The sequence below is a fragment of the Ceratotherium simum genome, chromosome 9 (assembly GCF_057802395.1).
Source record: "Ceratotherium simum simum isolate JZ-2026a chromosome 9, ASM5780239v1, whole genome shotgun sequence".
NCBI classification, from domain to species: Eukaryota; Metazoa; Chordata; class Mammalia; order Perissodactyla; family Rhinocerotidae; genus Ceratotherium; species Ceratotherium simum.
Window position 1 is genome coordinate 12,584,197 of NC_141908.1, and position 13,080 is coordinate 12,597,276.

General features: G+C 40.5%; 1 protein-coding gene across 1 annotated transcript in view; it reads left to right on the forward strand.

Moving 5' to 3' along the window:
• CCDC93 (CCC complex scaffolding subunit CCDC93) overlaps positions 1-13,080 on the forward strand; it is a 105,908-nt gene that overhangs the window by 46,377 nt on the left and 46,451 nt on the right. The window lies entirely within an intron of this gene.

Sequence of the window (13,080 nt, forward strand, 5' to 3'; positions counted from 1 at the left end):
GGCAAAATTTTTTGTTCTACTTTATTAAAAGGGTACAGAATGAACAAAAACCTGAAAGTCATATTTCAGCATTAGATTTTTTCCATCCTAAGAATAGGCAGCAGGACCTTGAATATTTCAGGGAGACAGTGATTAATCATTTTGCACATAACTGATTCTGGTCTGGCTGAGATGTAGTATCAGTAAAATCAGATTTACAGGGCATTGTTTCACATCCTTCCTTCCTCAGCCGTACTTAGTCTGCCTCCCTAAAATGTTGATGTCTTTTGAAGCATCCAGCTTTGCTTTTCCTGTCTCACAAGGCTTGACCACAAATTAGCTCTGCTCTGACCCTCTGTGCAATATTCTTCTGAAGTGATTGCACAGATGATGTAGTTGGGGAAGGGATGTCGCCTGTAATCTGGGAGTTATAATCTGCTGTAAACACAGCAGGTGGTCATCTCCCACCAAGTGAGGGGCTTTCTGAGCAAGACAGTAAGTAAAATGTCATAGAATGTCCACAAGTCAATGCTGCTTAATGTCGTTTTCTAATCCAACTTTCGTAGAATCCAAAGTGTCCTCTATGTCAATTTACCACCTAGGAAAGGTGACAGTTGTCAAAATGTCGTCTGACATCTGACCAGAAAATGATTTACATTATCCTAAGAGCACAAATAAAAAGACTTGAAGATGTCGTAGTGGAAAGAGTGATTAATTCACTCCCCCGAGAAGAAAGTATCTTGGTTTGCCATCAGCACATGCATCTGGATGGCAAGAGTGTGAGTCTCTACCTGGCCTTATGTTGCCACATAGCGTTGCTGAATCCAGTTTTTAAAACAAGACAACTGGGGGCCGGTCCTGTGGCGTAGCGGTTAAGTGCACGCGCTTAACGTGCACCCGCTGCTGGCGGCCCGGGTTCAGATCCCGGGCACGCACTGATGCACCGCTTGTCAGGCCATGCTGTGGCGCCATCCCATATAAAGTGGAGGAAGATGGGCACAGATGTTAGCCCAGGCCCAGTCTTCCTCAGCAAAAAGAGGAAGATTGGCGTGGATGTCAGCTCAGGGCTGATCTTCCTCACACACAAAAAAATAAATAAAACGACAACTGGATGAGCACCCACTGCTATTTCTACAGGGACCCTGATTTTTAACTTTATACTTGGCCACTGCAAGCAGATAGGAGCTCAGATTATTGTTAGAGGGAAAGCAAGCAGGCAGGCCCCCCTTTTGTTGATAGTACACCTCTCCTTCCCAGCCCTCTCCTTGCCTGGAAGTCCTGAAGCTTACCTATTTCCCCCATCAGCTCTGCACTTCCATGTTTCCTTCTGGGTCTTTTCTCCTCTGAGCTTTCCCTTCCTCACCCTTGTACAGGGATCTGTACCCAACTCTGATGGCTGCATTCTGGGATTCTTTATCCTAGACTATTCTCTGCTTCCACTCCATTCTGCCAGAAAAGAGTGGAATTTGAAGTGGTTTTGGACAGGTCTCTTTCCAAGGACATATATGATTAAACTTCTCATGGAGAATTGGAGGTCAAAAGTCCATTGCTTGATTGTCTCTCATATTTGCATTGGGTCGATCATATAGCATTAAAGATGATTTTTTTAACTAAATTGCTTTTAATCCTATTCCTATATCACAGTTTTTTCATGTTTGCATATAATCTTCCAGTGTGTATTCCCAGATATCCATAGTTGTGCATAGTTGCAATCATCACATATGTCTAAAAGAGGTAGAACAATGCAGTTAAAAACACAGCATTTGGAGTCATATCTTGGTTCGTATCTGTCTCCTCTGCTTCCCAGCTAGGTGGCCTTAGCTAATTTATGTAACCTCTCTTTGCCCTAGTATCTTCATCTATAAAATGGGAATAATAATATTTTCCTGGCAGGATGTTGTGAAGATGCAATTAAATGTGACTAAGATGCCTAAAACAGTACCTGACACATTACAGCTGTTCAGCTAGTGGTAGCCTTTATTTGCATTTTTATAGTCTGCGTTTTTTGGTCATATCAAATCCTTAACATTTTGCCATGTTTCTAGCCTTCACAATTATTTTAATAGATAATCCATCTGTTAATACAGCACAATTCATTAAAAATTTCCCTATCATTAGACTTTTAAGTTGTTTCTGGTTGCCACTGTAGATAACATTGTTGTATAATCTGAGCAGATAGTTTCTGCTAAAAGGTTTCCTAGGAGTTAGATGAATGGGTTATGACTTCTCTGTGTGGCTTTACAAATAAGTTGTCACAGTATAAAATATTATCAGTTGTGAAGGGGCTTCCCAGCATGGCCTAAACATTTCCAGCTTTGATTTTTCGTTTGTCTAACTTGCTACTTTGGTAGCTGTAAAATGGCACCTCTTTGGACCACTGGGAGGATTGAACATGGTTCCGTGTTTTTGTTTGCTCTTTCTGTTTTCTTCTATCTGAATTGTCTGTTATAGCCGTTACTCATTTATCTTTTGGATATGTGATGTTTTTCTTGTAAACATGAATAAATTCTCTATTACCACAAATGTAGTAGCTTAAAAAAACACGCATTTATTATCTCACAGTTTCTTTGGGTCAGCAGTTGGGCACAGCTTAGCAGAGTCTTTTGTTTCAGACTCTCAAAAGGTTGCAGTGAAGGTGCTGCTTGGGACTGCAGTCTCATCTGAGGCTCAAATTGGGAAGGATCTGCTTCCAAACTCACGTGGTTATGGGCAGCATTCAGTTCCTTGCTGCCTGTTGGCTGAGGTCAGCAGTTCTTGGGGCCCAGTTCATGGTACTCCCCAATGTTGCTACTTGTTTCATCAAAAACAGCAACGGAGAGCATCTCCTAACAAGACAGATGTAATAGTTTTATGTAAATAATTGTGTACATGCAATCACATACGTTCCATCACCTTTGCTGTTTTCTGTTGGTTAGAAGCAAGTCAGAGGTCCTGCCCACATTCAAGGAGAGGGGATTACACAAAGGCCTGAACACCGGGAGGTGGGGATCATGGGGTGATCTTAGGTTGTCTGCCACAGTGTGTTTGTTTTCTCTTTAATTTTACTACTGTAGATTGGACTGAAACTGGGCACTGGCAATTCACCTAAAATTCATGCCCCTACTTTCAGGGTCTCGGTAATGAAACCGTTGGAAATGGAGATGGGATTGAGGAGTGCCCAGGCAGGAAGCTGTTGGTGATACTTGAAAGAAACCCAAATTAGTCTGAGATTTTTGCTTAGTGAAGAAAAGGAACAAGGTAATTTTTGGAGGAAAAAAGTGTGAAAATGGGTTTGTGACCAAGGAATGAATCGAACAACCTGCCTAGTACAAGTGTTTGGGAAGTTGACAGGCATTGGGATATAAAAATGAAGTGAAAAACACGTGTAGGCTTCTCTTTCATTTGTAAAGTTTACGTGTTCTTATAATAATATAACATGATAAATAATCTGTGTGTTTCAAAGCAAGTCTCTGAGACATGTAACTCAATTTAATATGATTCCTGTAAAGCAGCAGGGAAGAGGAATGTGAAGAAGCTTCCAGATACATAATTCATGAGTGTCGGTAGGCTCTGGGCCAAGGAGCACCATCTTTCTTTGTTTCCAAAGGGTAACACCCTTCCCAGAATGTGCTAGGTGAGGCACCACTGTGCTTCTTGGTGTTGATGTCTAATATTCTCACTGCATCTTAGCATTCATTTTTATAGGGAAGAAGAATCTATTATGGTGATTTGCAGAGAACCAAAAAGCCTGACTATCTAAAATAGACTTCCATTCTACCATCCCCCACTAATTTGAGCCAGAAGAAAGGGAATGAGGCTGAGCCAGAGAAGGTGCCCCTAGAAGGACAGGAAGGGACTCTCCCTAATGCCATACACTAACCAACCACCATTTTGACCCCTTTAATACTTGTGTGCAACTAAATCGTTCCTTGGTCAGCATCTCCCTGAGACAGGATCTTAGAGCATTTTGTAGATCTAGAGGCACAGATCTTTCTTAGGGAATCAGAAGAATCTGTCCTGCGTGCCTTCTCTGCCCAGGTACTTTGTATACCATTATCTCATTTAATTCTCAGAACAGTGTGCTGCCTCCTTGTTTATAATCCTCTGCCTTCCTACATCATCTTACTTACTCATATGCAATTGAAACCATCTGTTTATGTATATGTGGACTACATTTTACTCTTCTCTGTAACCTCAGAGCCTTGACCAGTGACTGGCAATGTTGGTGCTCAATACATGAGCTCATGATGTTATATCCATTTTACAGATGAAGATACTAAAGATCAGAGGGGGTAAGTAACTTGTTCAATGCTGTGTAGCTAATAAGTTCCAGATTTGTATACAAGACTGTCTGACTTTGAAACCTGTCTCCTTGGCGAGATGGAGCATCTTTAGGGGAAAGCAGATGGCCTACTTTGCCATCTTTAGTGTCTGCCTTCCAGACTTTGTAGTGACAGGGTCTCTTTAGACTCTCCCACCATTCAACTGCCTACCATGGGCTAAGTGGAGAGAAGAGACTGCGTCATTTTGGGAACTAACCACAGAAATGAGTAAAAATGAAAACAGTGCAGCCCAGGCACTCACACACAATCGTTCCTAAGCTGCTGAAAGCTATGGAAGTTTCTATTTGGGATGCACGAGTGGCTTTTCATGTCACTGGAAAATACCACATTCAGATGTTCTCATCCAGCTGTTTAGAGTGTAACGTCCTAGCCAGAAGACTGTCAACATCTTGATCTTATTTCCATAGTGAGATGAATTTAGGGGTCATCAAGGGACTTATTTGTGGAAGGAATTTTTTTTCTCAATAGATTTTGGAAATTTTCCTGTCCAGCAGTTAAAAAATTCTGGCACCATTGCTTCTGACCTTTGATTCTGAGGACCATTTTCTGGTAGTTAATCAGAAACCTATACTCTGTCTTGAAATTATCTTTTAAGAGCACCTGGGGAATCTCATTAGGTAGTTAGATCTGGGTGTACCCGCAAAGAGGTAATGGCCAGGGTGTGGTCAGAAAACACAAAGGAAAGAAAGTCTCCCCTAGAGAACACAGACAACGACATTTGACTAGCAAGGATTTTGTCCCCCTCCTCCATGGTAATTTTTATTTCGCTTTATGATGCAACCAGCAGAGAAAACTGCCTCTTAAGTCTGTCACTCACTAACCTGGCCAGTGTGCTTTATAAGAGCGTTTTGGTTGCAAGTGATAGAAACTCTGCCCAGAATGGGGGTATAAGCCAAAGGGAGCCTTCATCAGCTTTCAGAACTGGGAGGCCCATGAATTGCAGGGTCCTAGGTGCTCAAACAGCGTTGTCATATCTTGTTGCCCTTGCTTCACTTTTTCTTTCTCTGTCTGTTATCACCTTGGAGGCTTCACCAAATACTGGTTCAGTCTTACAGCAGCCTCCCCACATCTGTGTGTAAAATCCTAAGGAAGGATTCTCCTCTGTTTGGCATGGCTGGGGTCACGTATTCCTTCCTGGGCCAGTTACTCTGGCCAGGAAGTGGGTTCTGTGACTGGCAGCCCCTCTGGACTGAGAGTGATTCCCCAAAGGAAGAGATTGCTGTTACTAAACTAAAGGATGCTGGGCACACATGTCAGCCAGCACCTTTGTTCATACTAGGCCCTCAGGAAATTTACTTAACTAACTTGGATGGAATTGACCAAAAAGAATCAATTGTTAATATATCATTTGCTCTCTTGAGGTACCCTGGTTTTGTTATTTCCAATTAGTGTTATGAAGGCTTTGCAAACATTTATATAGAAAATTGGTATAATTTTGGAGATATTTTAATTTTCAGCTTGGTTTCTTTTCTGCCAGAGAACTGACAGAACTGACCCCCTAGATGGGATGATTTCTTCTTTCAGCCAATATCTGTTGAGCACGCACTGTCCCAGGCAGTGTCAGGTGTGGGGGGCAGGGAGAGGGTGATGAGGAAGACATGGATGCTGCCCTGAGGAGCTCCTGGTTAGGAGTCAGTCAACCTGTAAAAAGATAAATTACAGAATAATATAATTTGTGTGATTTCAAGTGGATACCAGTTGCTACTTGGGTTGTGTTGCCATTGGAACTGTCAGTATCTGCCCAAAGAAATGTGGTTGGTATAGTTGGTATTGAACTTTTTTTCCTGTTAATAGGCAGAATGGATGACTTTCTAAAGTTGTACCCAGTTGAGGTGAAATGGAAAAGAATAGTTTAAGAGGGCTGGGCACTGAGTAAAGATACCATACCCCAGGGACCTGGCCTGGGTCAGAAGGTCATGGGAAGCTTAGCAACCAGGAGACCGTGACTACTTAGTTAGAGAATCAGGCCTGAGCTGAAACCAGTGTGACTTCTAATAAGCTTAGCTATGAATGTTTCTAATCCTGGTATCCAGCCCCCACCCCAATAAACATTTTTATCATTTTCTAGTAGCATTGGCATGTGGAGTTGGGGAAGAAGTGTGGGACAAGGGAGTAGTTGCCCTCTTGGGAACCTCCTGCTGTGGCCACAGATAGAAAAACCCAGGTTGGGAAGCAGAGAAGTGAGGGTGTGGATGGAGTTTTATACCCCTTGCTTCTAGACTCCATTTCTTCACATCAAGTCACAGGTGTTAGATAAGTCATATCCTAAATCTGTACACTTCTAGAGGGCCAGGATTTCATCTTTCATCTCTGTATCCCTGTTGCCTGACGTATAATGAATACTCAATAGAGGCTGATGGGTAACCGGAAGACTCTGTGGAGACTCACCTGAAACCATGGAGGATGACTTCTCTTCCTAAGAGAGGCTCTTCTGTGATGTTGTGTGGATCAAGTCCTTGTTGTCTCCTTCATAGCATGACTGACAATGCACTGTTTCATTTGTCTCTGCCTATCTCCAGGACTAGAATGTTTGCTGTAAACTAGGGCTGGGATCATTGTATATCCCCGGTGCCTGACATAATGGGATTTTCATAAACATTGTGGAAGAAAGGAAGGGAGGGAGAAGGAGCAGGAAGAGCTTTGAAAACTCTCTCTTCCTCTGTGGCACAGTTTAGGTTTGGGGAGATGTGGAGGTCACAGCACGTTTGTGAATGAGCTGGTTTTACCTGACTGGACTGTGAAGGTCCAGGGGGAAGGTCTATGTCTTTTCCACTTCCCCGGTGCTTACCACTATGCCCCATACATAACAGGGTCTAAGTAAAGGTTTGTTGAACTAAACGGAGGAAGGTGGGGAGAGGGATTTAAAACTGAATCAGAATTTAGAGATTAAGGAATCCTTTAAATGTGGAGAGAATAATGCTAAATATGTTTGCTCCAAGATTTCCTAAATTCTGAGTGACTAAGTTATGCAATACACAGTAATTAATAGCAAAGAGAGTGGTTATAGCTACTGAGTTGTCAACCTGGTGGGATTGTCTCAAACCACATAGCACAACCTGTACTTTTCAGGGTCTTGATCAATTTGGATAAAGACATAGGAATTAGCTTTGTCAGATTTGAATGTCATTTAAAGCTAGAAAAGAAAAGGTGGCTAGTGTGTTGGAGAATAGAATAAACATTCAAAAATATCTTAGATTGAAGTTATGAGCCCAAACAAATAAACTCATTTTTTAAAGAAGGTAAATGAACTGTTATTTAATTTCAGAAAAATCAGTCCTACCAATTCAGGATTTGGTGAAGATGCCGTCTGACCTTAGAGTAGTTCATGGGGAGTAAAAGTGGGAGGTTTTGGATTTTGTTCATGCCTCCCAAATGTTAATTGCATCCTGGGCAGGGATCCTATGTTGCTCACCTTGGGACCCAGAGCTGTGCCTTAGACTGAGCAAGGTTACATGAATATGGGTCTTTGAAATTCATGGGTTTTATTGGTGGCAGTCAAGAATCTTGAAAAGATTGTTTATGTATCGGGTTTCATTAGTGGGCAGAGTGTAGATCAGGGGGGGTGGATAATCCCGCTCTATCTGCAGTGCTCAGACTCCATCGAGAGGACTTGAAAAGGTAACTTAGGAGCTAGGTTATGTCCAGAGGAGAGCAGCCAAAGATGGTGAAAGGTACTGACATCTTGTTATAGAAGGGAGAGAGGAAGGAGCTGTGGATGCTTCTAGATAAGGTAAGTTGAACTGATCTGTGGAAGAGTGATTACACTTAATCTCTGTTGCTGCAGGGAGGAATGGCGTATATGCACTTGAATCTTAGTAGGTCTGATTCTGCTGTCTGTTTCTGCTGGCTTTTGCTCATGATACTTTGACTTCATGTGTGCTTTTGATTTTTGAGTGTGAGTTCATATTCCTTGGAAATTTATCTATAGAAATTCTTCGAGGCCTAGATTTGAAGCTCTGCTCTGTTCTTCCAGAGAGGATTCACCTTTGCTTCTGGCAAGCACCTGGGGGCACCCCGGCCCAGGTCCACTGTACACATCGTCTTGACTTGTGGGGTTTTTGGGCCATCTAAGTAGTGTGTGAATTTAGATTGCAGAACTACATGAGGGCCAGTCTGTTGTTAAAAAATCGCAGATTTGTTTCCTCTTACACCTGTGTCAAGGTTTATGCAAAGCAGTTGTTGAATTATAAAAATCAAAGCTTGAGATCACCTGGTGTGGGCAAATACTCAAAAAAAAAAAGCCAACTTCAGTGGGTACACATACCTTCCTGGATGCTCACTTTACTAACTTTTTGGCCTTCCAGGATTTCTTACATTCTTGCTAGCTTATAGATTTTTTTTTTTTATTGATGTTGTAATAGTTTATAACATTGTCAAACTTGGGGTTGTACATTTTTGTTTGTCCATCACCATATATATGTCTCCCTTCACCCCTTGTGCCCACCCCCCACCCCCACTGCCCCAGGTAACCAGTATACAGTTTTCTCTGTCCATGTGTTTTTTTATAGTCCACATATGAGTGAGCTCATACAGTGTTTGTCTTTCTCTTTCTGGCTTATTTCACTTAACATAATACCCTCCAGGCCCATCCATGTTGTTGCAAATGGGACCATTTTGTCTTTTTTTATGGCTGAGTAGTATTCCATTGTATAGATATGCCACATCTTCTTGATCCAGTCATCAGTTGAGGGACACTTAGGTTGCTCCCACTTCTTGGCTATAGTGAATAATGCTGAAATGAACATAGGGGTGTATAAGCCTCTTTGGATTGTTGATTTCAGGTTCATTGGATAGATTCCCAGTAGTGGGATAGCTGGATCATAGGATATTTTTATTTTTAATTCTTTGAGGAATCTCCATACCATTTTCCATAGAGGCTACACCAGTTTGCATTCCCACCAGCTGTGTATGAGCGTTCCTGTTTCTCCACATCCTCTCCAACATTTGTTGTTTTTTGTCTTGGTGATTATAGCCATTCTAACGAGCGTGAGGTGATATCTTAGTGTTGTTTTGATTTGCATTTCCCTGATGGTTAGTGATGTTGAACATCTTTTCATGTGCCTACTGACCATGTGTATATCTTCTTTGGAGAAGTGCCTGTTCATTTGCTCTGCCCATTTTTTGATCGGGTTTTTTGTTTTTTTGTTGTTCAGTTGTGTGAGTTCTTTATATATTATGGAGATTAACCCCTTGTCAGATGTATGTTTTGCAAATATTTTCTCCCAGCTGGTGGGTTGTCTGTTCATCTTGATTCTGGTTTCATTTGTCCTGTAGAAGCTCTTTAATCTGATGAAGTTCCACTTGCTTATTTTTTCTTTAGTTTCCCTAGTCTGGGTAGGCATGTCATCTGAAAAGATTGCTTTATGAACAGCGTCAGATAGTGTGTTGCCTATATTTTCTTCTATGAATTTTATAGTTTCAGGTCTCACCTTCAGGTCTTTGATCCATTTTGAGTTTATTTTTGTGAGTGGCGATAGCAGGTGGTCCACTTTCATTCTTTTGCATGTGGCTGTCCAGTTTTCCCAGCACCATTTATTGAAGAGACTTTCCTTTCTCCATTGTATGTTCTTAGTTCCTTTGTCGAAAATTAGCTGTCCATGTATGTGTGGTTTTATTCCAGGGCTTTCAATTCTGTTCCCATTGATCTGTGTGTTTTTGTACCAGTACCGTGCTGTTTTGATTACTATTGCTTTGTAGTATGTTTTGAAGTCAGGGATTGTGATACCTCCAGCTTTGTTCTTTTTTATTAGGATTGCTTTAGCTATTTGGGGTCTTTTGTTGCCCTATATGAATTTTAGTATTCTTTTTTCTATTTCCCTGAGGAATGTCATTGGGATTCTGATTGGGATTGCATTGAATCTGTAGATTGCTTTAGGTAATATAAACATTTTAACTATGTTTATTCTTCCAATCCATGTGCGTGGCATGTCTTTCCATTTCTTTATGTCATCGTCAATTTCTTTCAATAATGTCTTGTAGTTTTCATTGTATAGGTCTTTCACCTCCTTGGTAAGATTTCTTCCTAGATATTTTATTCTTTTTGATGCAGTTGTAAATGGTGGGCTGGCCCCATGGCTTAGCAGTTAAGTGCACATGCTCCGCTACTGGCGGCCCGGGATCAGATCCCGGGTACGCACCGACGCACTGCTTCTCTGGCTATGCTGAGGCCGCATCCCACATACAGCAACTAGAAGGATGTGCAACTATGACATACAACTATCTACTGGGACTTTTGGGGGAAAAAAAAGGAGGAGGATTGGCAATAGATGTTAGCTCAGAGCCGGTCTTCCTCAGCAAAAAGAGGAGGATTAGCATGGATGTTAGCTCAGGGCTGATCTTCCTCACACACACACAAAAAAAATTGTAAATGGTATTATCTTTTTGAGCTCTCTTTCTGTTAGTTCATTATTAGCTTACAGAAATGCAACTGATTTTTGTAGATTGATTTTGTACCCTGCGACTTTGCTGTAGTAGTTGATTATTTCTAATAGTTTTCCAACAGATTCTTTAGGGTTTTCTATATATAAAATCATGTCATCTGCAAATAGTGAGAGTTTCACTTCTTCGTTGCCTATTTGGATTCCTTTTATTCCTTTTTCTTGCCTAATTGTTCTGGCCAAAACCTCCAGTACTATATTGAATAGGAGTGGTGAGAGTGGGCAGCCCTGCCTCGTTCCTGTTCTCAGAGGAATGGCTTTCAGTCTTTCCCCATTGAGTATGATGTTGGCTGTGGGTTTGTCATAAATAGCCTTTATTATGTTGAGGTACTTTCCTTCTATACCCATTTTGTTGAGAGTTTTTATCATAAATGGATGTTGTATCTTGTCAAATGCCTTCTCTGCGTCTATTGAGATGACCATGTGGTTTTTATTCTTTGTTTTGTTGATGTGGTGTATCACGTTGATTAATTTGCGGATGTTGAACCATCCCTGCGTCCCTAGTATAAATCCCACTTGATCATGGTGTATGATCTTTTTAATGTATTGCTGTATTCGGTTTGCCAACATTTTGTTGAGGGTTTTTGCATCTATGTTCATCAGCGATATTGGCCTGTAATTTTCCTTCTTTGTATTGTCTTTGTCTGGCTTTGGTATCAGGGTGATCTTGGCCTCATAGAATGATTTAGGAAGTGTTCCATCTTCCTCTATTTTTTGGAATAGTTTGGAAGGATGAGTATTAAATCTTCTTTGAATGTTTGATAAAATTCACCGCAGAAGCCATCTGGTCCTGGACTTTTATTTTTTGGGAGGTTTTTGATTACTATTTCAGTCTCTTTACTTGTGATTGGTCTATTCAGATTCTCCATTTCTTCTTGGTTCAGTTTTGGGAGGTTGTGTGAGTCTAAGAATTTATCCATTTCTTCTAGATTGTCCAGTTTGTTGGCATATAATTTCTCATAGTATTCTCTTATAAACCTTTGTATTTCCGTGCTATCCATTGTAATTTCTCCTCTTTCATTTCTAATTTTATTTACTTGAGCCATTTCTCTCTTTTTCTTAGTAAGTCTGGCTAAGCATTTGTCAATTTTGTTTATCTTCTCAAAGAACCAACTCTTTGTTTCATTAATCCTTTCTACTGTTTTTTGGTCTCAATTTCATTTATTTATGCTCTGATTTTTATTATTATTCTCTCCTTCTGCTGACTTTGGGCTTTGTTTGTTCTTCTTTTTCTAGTTCTGTTGTGTGTAATTTAAGGTTGCTTATTTGGGCTTTTTCTTATTTGTTAAGGTGGGCTTGTATCACTGTGAGTTTCCCACTCAGGACCACTTTTGCTGCATCCCATATGGTTTGATATGGCATATTTTCATTTTCATTTGTTTCCAGATAGTTTTTGATTTCTCCTTTAATTTCCTCAATGATCTGTTGATTGTTCAGTAGCATGTTGTTTAATCTCTACATTTTTGTCTCTTTCCCAGTTTTTTTTTCATGGTTGATTTCCAGTTTCATAGCATTATGGTCTGAAAAGATGCTTGTTATGATTTCAGTCTTCTTAAATTTATTGAGGCTTGCTTTGTTTCCCAACATATGATCTATCCTTGAGAATGTCCCATGTGCATTTGAGAAGAATATGTAGTCAGCTGTTTTTGGATGGCGTGCTCTGTATATGTCTACTAGGTCTATCTCATCCACTTTTTCATTTAAGTCCACTATTTCTTTATTGACTTTTTGTCTGGATGATCTATCCATTGATGTAAGTGGGATATTAAGATCCCCTATTATTATTGTGTTGTTGTTAATGTCTCCTTTTAGGTTTGTTAATAGTTGCTTTATGTACATTGGTGCTCCTATGTTGGGTGCATATATATTTATAAGTGATATATGTTCTTGGTGGAGTGTCCCTTTTATCATCATATATTTCCCTTCTTTGTCTCTCTTAACCTGTTTTATCTTGAAGTCTCCTTTGTCTGATATGAGTATGGCAACACCTGCTTTCTTTTGTTTGCCATTAGCTTGGAGCATTGTCTTCCATCCTTGCACTCTGAGCCTGTGCTTGCCTTTAGAGCTGAGATGTGTTTCCTGGAGGCAGCATATTGTTGGGTCTTGCTTTTTAATCCATCCTGCCACTCTGTATCTTTTGCTTGGAGAGTTCAATCCATTTACATTTAGGGTAATTATTGATATATGAGGGCTTAATGTTGCTGTTTTGTCACTTATTTTCTGGTTCTTTTGCATTTCTTTTGTTTCTTGTCCCATTTGTTTCGGACTGCCAATTCAGTTTGGTTGTTCTGTCTTATGACTCTTTTAGTTTTCTCTTTGTTTATCATATGTGATTTTGTTTT